This window comes from Octodon degus, unplaced genomic scaffold, assembly GCF_000260255.1.
Source record: "Octodon degus isolate 3935 unplaced genomic scaffold, OctDeg1.0 scaffold00032, whole genome shotgun sequence".
NCBI lineage: Eukaryota > Metazoa > Chordata > Mammalia > Rodentia > Octodontidae > Octodon > Octodon degus.
Genome location: NW_004524608.1, coordinates 15,163,637 through 15,172,090, shown reverse-complemented (window position 1 = coordinate 15,172,090; position 8,454 = coordinate 15,163,637). Strand labels below are relative to the sequence as shown.

At 38.4% G+C, this 8,454-nt stretch overlaps 1 pseudogene across 1 annotated transcript in view; it reads left to right on the top strand.

The window, feature by feature from the left end:
• Positions 1-7,829: 7,829 nt before the first annotated feature.
• LOC101568934 overlaps positions 7,830-8,454 on the top strand; it is a 1,162-nt pseudogene continuing 537 nt past the window's right edge. The window contains exon 1 of the transcript XR_001117064.1: positions 7,830-8,448. The product of XR_001117064.1 is annotated as a 40S ribosomal protein S3a pseudogene (transcript). The remainder of the gene's footprint in view (positions 8,449-8,454) is intronic.

The following is an 8,454-nucleotide window of genomic DNA, read 5'->3' as shown; positions in this document are numbered from 1 at the left end:
CTCAGAGTGGTTGGGGGCATCCCAAAGGGGTGGAAGATGGTCTCACCTCCGCTGCACCTGGGCTGGGACCAGTAATAGGTCCCGCCGGCGCAGAGTAGCAGGAAGGTCTTCCACACACTCTGCCAATAAATATTTAATATTCAATTTCTTTGAATGTCTACAGGGTAAAGTTTTAAAAAACCTTGGACTGTTATTCAAAACTTCTGTCTGAGAGAAGTGGGTTGAATGGGAGGGTGGCAGAAGTGAAGCTCACATATGATGGGGACTCCTGTCTAGGCTGGGATGGAGCAGAGGACACAGGAAGCACATAGCAAAGGACCATTTGAAGAGTGTGCCCCTTCTTTTGCTGCAAGGGGTGGCCAAGGGGGTGATTGTGGCCAGCAGGCTTCAGGGGAAACTCTGTCTGTTATGAACACAGGGCTCTCAGAAATGTGTTCCTTAGCACGAGGATCCCATCACCACCCAGAAATACTCGCTACTGCCCGGTAAAGCTGCCATCCAGGTTGCATGGCTTGGTACAGGCATCCATGCCTAGTGTTTCGGTTCCAGGGCCCAATAATCTTAGTGTACTTGTGACCACAGCTTGCTCTTCCCACCTGCACCAGGTGATAGCTAGGTACTTTCTGCTCCCTATACCTGTGTACAGGGTGAGGAAGTTTTCCCTTTCTCCATGTGAAGGGCTGTTGGAAAGAACGACTGTAAATCACAGATTTGGACTCTGGGAGTGGAAAGGACATCAGATTATCTAGAAAAACAAAAATAAAGAAGTTGTGGGGTTTCTCCTGGTCTCGTAATCCAGTTTTAGGTAACTCTGTTATATTGGCATAACAATATAAACCAGAAAATGGTCTCTTTTACTTCATTGGATTTGATTTTTCATACCAGGCTGTGTTGTTTCTTTTTTTACTGGCTTGTTTATTTGCACTTCCCAGTAAAGCTTTATTCCATTTTAGTGAGTAAAGTCAGTTATTTGAAACAATCTTAAGATATTTTATGATATTTTAATAATACAAAGAAATTTTGGCAGCATATTGTTTTAAATGTACTGTGAAGGTAAGCATTTTGGTTAATGCAATATTTATAAACTGAATGAATGCACACTGGTTTTGAAATTGTTTATAAATATTAGGAATTTTAAGCATATGTGGTGCTAAGTATTATTGACATATTGGGAACATGTGGAAAATAAGCAAAGTACTCTTTCACTACAGTTACTTCTCCACATATAAGGTAATAAATTCTCAGAGAAAAAAACATTCAATTAAATTAGCAAGGTCTACAATGATATTAGAAACATACTTAGCATAACAATATAGATCAGAGTATAGATAATAAACATGTATTATATGCATCAAAAAGTGAGAGGAAAGGATTTCAAATGTTTTTAATCAAACAGGAATGATAAATATTTAAGAAAACAGATGTTCTTTTGCTGGCTCGAGCACTGCACAATGTGCACATATATTGAAAGGCCGTCTGGTGACCCATAAATACACATACATTTATGTCATTTAAAAATAACAAAAATTGCACATAGGACAAATAGCTAATGATAAAAAACTTTCCAAACAGTTGCATCTTCTTGACAGAGTGTAGGCATCCAAATCTGATCAAGAACAAGTGGGAGTGGCAGGAGCAATGGCGGCCACGTAAACTCGTAAGGGCAGATGCTGTAACTGGCTTAATTTGACATGGACCAAAAAAATGCTTATAATAAATTATATTTTATTGCAAATTTTAAGCAGAAAAGAATTGATGCCAATGAAGACAACTTCAATAAATTATAAATAAAAATTTTAAAAACTAGAAATCAACCAAATAGCAACAAGTAGCTAGGTACATACCTGAATCAAGGAAAGCACTGAAAAACTTTTACCCAAATATTGTTGAAGGTACAAAAGAAAAAAAACACATGTGTTTGTTAGTGCAATAAAAAAGAATTATCATAGATGTATATTTAAAATTATTTGACAAAGGCAGGATAAATCTGATGACCTATTCCTCTCTGGGGATTGAAATCTATACTTGATTCCATAAGGACTCGCACAGCTTATGAGTCCTAATGGGATAATCCAGTCTGTATTTAATCAAAGTGAAATGTTCATTGTTCCTAAATGCTTAGTATCTAAATTCTTGGAAATTTCCTCTTGAGGATCTTTCTAGTAATCCATCAATTTTATCCTCAAATGTATAAGCAAGCATACAGTTACTTTTTCAAATAAATCAATCAGATGTCAGAAACAGTAGAATTCAAAATCCAGAGTTTTTCTTCTTTGGTCAAGTTTCATTTTTTTCTGAGATGTGACTGAGATATCAAAAATGCCTGCTTTATATTTTTCTCACAACCTGTCCAGGAAGTTTATTGATCTCTAAAACTTTCCAATTTTCTTCAAGTTTCCTTAAAAATGTCTTTTACTTTCAAATAGGATTCATGTTTTCCTCTATGTCTTGCACTGAAAATCAAGCACAGCCATAGAAATGCATGAGCTGTTTTAATGAGCACAGTGTCAAGCCCAAGGATTTATGAGTCTAATAAAAAGATCACCAAATACATCCCTGGTGTAGGAAGCCCTACCTTTTCCATGATTTGTATAAATATTAGAGCTACATAAACTCTGAGTATTGAAAAGTGAGCTGAGCTCTTTAACAGGGGAGCAAGTAATTTTATAATCAGCTCCTTCTTAGGGTAGAAATCATTGTTATGAAAAACATCAGTCCACAATTAAGGTGATGTTCTAAAGCAACCGAATGTTACCTTGTTACTTTGTGAAGAGAGCAGAACTTGTTGAAAGGACAGGTTGCAGAGATGGAGGGCTTACATACGGAAGGCAAGACACGGGTTGGTAAATTAGTGGAGCTGAAAAAAGACCAGTATATCTCTGCACCCACAGCAGCAAAACAATGAAACCCATCTTAAATCTACTTTAAGGGGAAAAGGAATTTTTTAAAAGATGTTAGTTTCTATAATTTCTGGAAAATCCAGAGTCAGTCTTTGAAGCTGTCTGTCCAGGAAAGCCACTCCAGGTCCGCTGGAAGGCTGCTCTCCTGAAATCCATTCTCCTCTGCAGGCCTTGCACAATTTCATTTGCAACGAGTGGATTGAAAACTGTAATCTGTGCCAGTGTTCTCACCTAAAGTTAAAAGCCTCTCCTGCCAGAGGATGGAGTCCAGGTTTCTTATGTAGATCTCCTAAGAAGTCTCAGATGAACGACTTCGATAGGCTGGTAACATATGACAAGAAACTGGAGTAATGAATGGAGTATCTACATCTGGGAGATGGATGCATAATGCTGGGCACACGCTACTCATGACAATGCTGTAGCTAAGTGGCTACGAAGCACGGTGAGCACCTTCCAGCAGCAGTGTAATTGCAGTATAGGAAGTAGGTTGTGGGGGGATCTTGATAGATAAAATGTTACAAGTGGGGGAAAGAGAGCGTCAAGACTGATTCCTAGATCTCATGTTTGCCAAGTGCAGTAGGTGAGGATGTCACATCTGAAAAGGAGTAAGTTTGAGAGAGAATCATGTTTAATATGAGTCTGGGGAAAAGGTATATTAGCCTCAGATTCAGCTTTCTGTAGGTTTGAAATTATTTCTACACAAAAAGCTTCTGAAAGCTGTACAAAAGTGAAGAAGCAAAATAATTCAAGAGGAAGTGATAAATAGAAACTGTAGACAAAGAAGATTCAATGTCTCGTAATGAATCCATAGGAAAAGACAAAAAGGGAACACATGAATGTTAAGAACTATAACTGATAAATAACTCCTGAAATAAAGTTGCTTTGTTTTTTGTTTGTTCGTTTGTTTGTTTGTTTGTTTGGCTGGCTGAGCCTGCCTTAAAGGCGGGTCTGGTAAGGCATGTAGAGGTGGGCTTCGAACTGTGGTATCCTATGCCTGACTGTAAAGTTGCATTTCTATTATGGAAGCAATACTCTTTACGAAATATACTGACCAAGAATGATCAACATGAGAAAAAAGTGCTGTAAAACTACTGTATGAGAAGAGGTGGCAAGAAGTCCTTCATACAACCAGGAGTAAGTGAAGGATTAAGCAATGGTCAGGAAAGGGAAAGCATACTGTGATCTACCTTCTGCCACTTGGTGCTAAGAGAATAAAATGTAAATAAGGCATTTTGTACCAGTAAAAGCTGATTCCTCATGGGGAAGACCTCCAAAAAGCTGTCATTAACATTAAAAAGCTCAGAAAATATTGTTTCTGTGAACAATTTTAGAGTCTTTTAGGAAAAAGGATTTAGAGAACTAAAATGACAAATGAAACATTGATACAAAAACCTGGTGGTACCAGTAAGAACATATTTACTTAGAAAATAAACTTAATGTAGTACTAAAAGCCACAGTGCATATCTACATAATCCTTGACAATATAGATGCAAAGGAAATAAAATAGAGGTATGATCAAAACAATTTATCTTTGCTTTTATCATATTAGTATTTTATTGCAAGACTGTTGCTTGGAAAATGTGGGACAATGCAAATAAGTAATTATGTCATATTTTAACATTCTTGTCATTTAACACCAAAATTCTCAGTGAGAAAGAAAAGAAATTAAAAATGTAAAGTGGAAGATGTCAAGTAAAAGCCCCATGGAATTTGAATTAGAAGCAACAGAATAATTTGTATAATATTCTCTCTCATATATATATATATATATAGTGTATACTTGCATGCATATGTGTGTGTGTTCATGCACATGAATATTCTAGCAATGCTTATTGAAAAGGCCTGGATAGAAGACCAAACTGATAGCAATGTGTATCCTAAGCATCCAAATTTTTGGTCTTGAAATATTAACTCACCATCAAAAACAACCAAAGCTTGTGAGAGGAAAAAAAAAATGGATTCCAGATCTAGCAGGGAATGCTTAAAGTGAGCTGGAACATCTTGTCATGCCAGACAACAAATGTGAGATTTTCAAAGATGGTGCAGAATTTCCTATTTCACATAAATCTACAATGTGAACTTGCCACTCCCACACACCACCAAGAAGTGAAGACCACTTGTCAACCATTGTGAATCAGAGAGCCCTCTATGACTATGCTGTCAGAGAGAGTTAGAAAGAGGCATTGAGTCAACTTCAGTAGTTTGTAACTGGCCTAGAAGCCTGGTCCAGTTGACAACTTTAGATGAACTATAATTTATACAAATACAAAAGACAGAGAGGTCAGATTATATTAAACTGTACATAAGCAAAATCCAGCATAAGAAGTTCTACATGTAAGTGTGTTTGTGCCTTCATTAAATAAACTGACAAGAGGCAAAAAGAACGGAGCGGGAAACCTGTAGATGAAAAGACACTGAAAAGCCCTAACTGAAAAGCTAAAGCAATAGTGTTTAACAGTGTCCCCTTCAGTGCCAACACAGAGCAATAGAGCTAAAGGGTCCCACATCTAGTGATGGACAGAAGAGTGCTCGAAGAAGTTTGATGTATGTGATCGATGAAGTAGCAGTAGGTAGGGCAGGTGGTGTCACAGAAGCCAAGAGTGTGTTCCAAGATGAGGTTGTTGTCACTTGAATCAAACTCCTTCATGAAATAAAGATGATAAAGTTTACAAATAGTTATCATTTGCCCATATGGAGTTTGCTGATGGCTGTGCTAGAACAGAATCAACAGAGAATAAAATCAAAACTAAATCACAGTGACAAGAAAATAAAAAGAAGAGACATCAGATATCTACAGGCAACTTTCTTTTTGGAGGCAGGATGTCTCTGCACAGTGCAGGCTTGCCTTGAACTTGCTTATATAGCCCATGCTGGCTTTGACCTCATGGTGATCCTTCTGCCTTAGCCTCTCAAGTGCTGGGATTACACAGGTACCTCACCACCCCCTGCTACAGGCGAATTTTAAAAGAAGTTTCTTGAGAAGGGGAGCAGAGAAATAGCCAGATATCTATGGGATAATGCTGAGATGAAAGGAAATTTACTTTTAAATGGAGATTTATTTAAAAGCTTGGATTTATATACTGAAGGAGAATTTTTTATATATATATTTAGTACAGGGTCTACAGGGTACAGGGTCTACAGAGTGTCACTATGTAGATCAGAGTCATAGTGATTTTCCTGTTTTCAGCCTCCAAAGTGCTGGGATTACAGGTATGCACCACCAAGCCCAGCCTCCATCGCCGTCTCAGTGTGCCCTGAGTCAGGGCTGGCAGGGCAAGCTGGGGATTGAAGTTGCACTCTTCCTAAGCAGGCGCTTTAGTCTGCTGATCTATTTGGCTGGCCCTTTGGAGAAGAATTTAAAGAGGAAAAAGAATAAAATAAACTTGGTGTCATAGAAAATAAATTAAACCCAAGACAATGGTCTCTGATAGAAGAATAGCTGCTCCTTCTGCTACAGGAAGTGAAAGGAAATGCAAACTTTGACACATATGCAAAGTTGGTGATAAAAAGGAACCAAAATTCTTACCAGATGAGATAGTCTTCTTTCCAATTTGAGACAAGTCTGTCATCCTCAAAGATGTGAGTTGAATCAAACTATATCTTTCATTAAGCCTAAAATCATGGGATTGAATGTAGTGGTTCTCAATTGTTCTGGACCATGATGCAGTAAAAAATACATTTTTGTTATGATCCACTACAAACATATACACATACACATAGACAGAGCATAAGAGACAGAGAGAGACAGAGAGAGAGAGAGAGAGAGAGAGAGAGAGAGAGAGAGAGAGAGAGAGAGAGTATTGAAATCAAAGCTCAATGCTTATCGCTATTAAGAATGAACTCTTCTTTCTTGTTCAAGGCAAACAAGACTGGCAAGAATGAGAGTAAACTGGAGCACTGGACTGAAGAGGATTAGGGGATGCCATCTATGTCAAGGAAAATACAACTCCCAAGCAGGGGAAGAGATCGTCCTACTTGAGAAATTCATGTGTAGTAGGAATATTAGAAATAAACTAAAGGGCTAGTGAGATGGCTCAGTGGTCTAAAGCACCTACTTAGAACAAGCTTAGCAAAGCACAGGGACCGCGGTTCAATCCCCCAGCACCACATGCCAGCCAGCCCCGCCCCCTGGTGGGCTGAGCTGGACACACACACACACACACACACACACACACACACACACAAATAAATAAAATTAAAAAAAAAAAAAAGAAATAAACTAAAAACCAGGGGTTCAATCCTACAGAGTGTTATGCTGGCCCCGTCTTCGGGGTGCACTGAGATGGCGATTGAGACTGGATGTGGTGGGGTGTGCCTATAATCCCAGGGCTTGGGAGGCTGAAAACAGGAGGATCACTATGAGTCCAATCTGCATAGTGAGACCCTGTAGTCCTTGTACTAAATAAATAAAAAAAGAAATAAACTAAAAATTTATTTGTGATGTTGTGCATTTACAAATCATACTTTTAATAATTTGCTTTCTTAATATTCTCTTTTCATTGTATAAGGAATTGAGCATTGATATATAATTGTATGTAAAACACGTGTACATTTTTCTTTTGCTATATGGTCTCATTATTTAATCCAGGTTGGCCTTGAACTCACAGTGATCCTCCTGCTTCAGCCTTCCGGGTGCTGGGATTGCTGGGATTGTAGGCATGTGCCACCATGTGCCTAGTTTAAAACATACATACTTTAGAAAAGGACTGGAAATGTCATATAATCATTATCCTGGTTAAGAAATAAAATATTTTGAGTAATTTGGAGATCTTCATTCCTATCTGTCTTTCTAGGCCCTAGAGACGACCATTATCAAAATTTTAATTTAATACTTTTTCTCTATTATCTTACTACCTATGTATATATACCTAAACAATGTAGGTTGGTTTGTCATAATTCTGTATTTTGTATAAATGAAATTCACCTTTTGGCTCCCTGAGCAGCACCATGGCGGTAGGCAAGAACAAGTGCCTTACGAAAGGCGGCAAAAAAGGAGCCAAGAAGAAAGTGGTTGATCCATTTTCTAAAAAAGACTGGTATGATGTGAAGGCACCAGCTATGTTCAACATAAGAAATATTGGAAAAACACTTGTCCCCAGAACTCAGGGAACCAAAATTGTATCTGATGGGCTCAAAGGTCGTGTGTTTGAAGTGAGCCTTGCTGACCTGCAGAATGATGAAGTTGCCTTTAGAAAATTCAAGCTAATTATTGAAGATGTTCAGGGCAAAAAGTGCCTGACTAACTTCCATGGCATGGACCTCACCCGGGACAAAATGTGTTCCATGGTCAAAAAATGGCAGACCGTGATCGAAGCTCATGTGGATGTCAAGACTACCGATGGTTATTTGCTTCGACTGCTCTGTGTTGGCTTTAGTAAAAAACGCAACAATCAGATACGGAAGACCTCTTACGCTCAGCACCAACAGGTCCGCCAGATCCGGAAGAAGATGATGGAAATCATGACCTGGGAGGTGCAGACAAATGACTTGAAGGAAGTGGTCAATAAACTGATTCCAGACAGTATTGGGAAAGACATAGAAAAGGCTTGCCAAT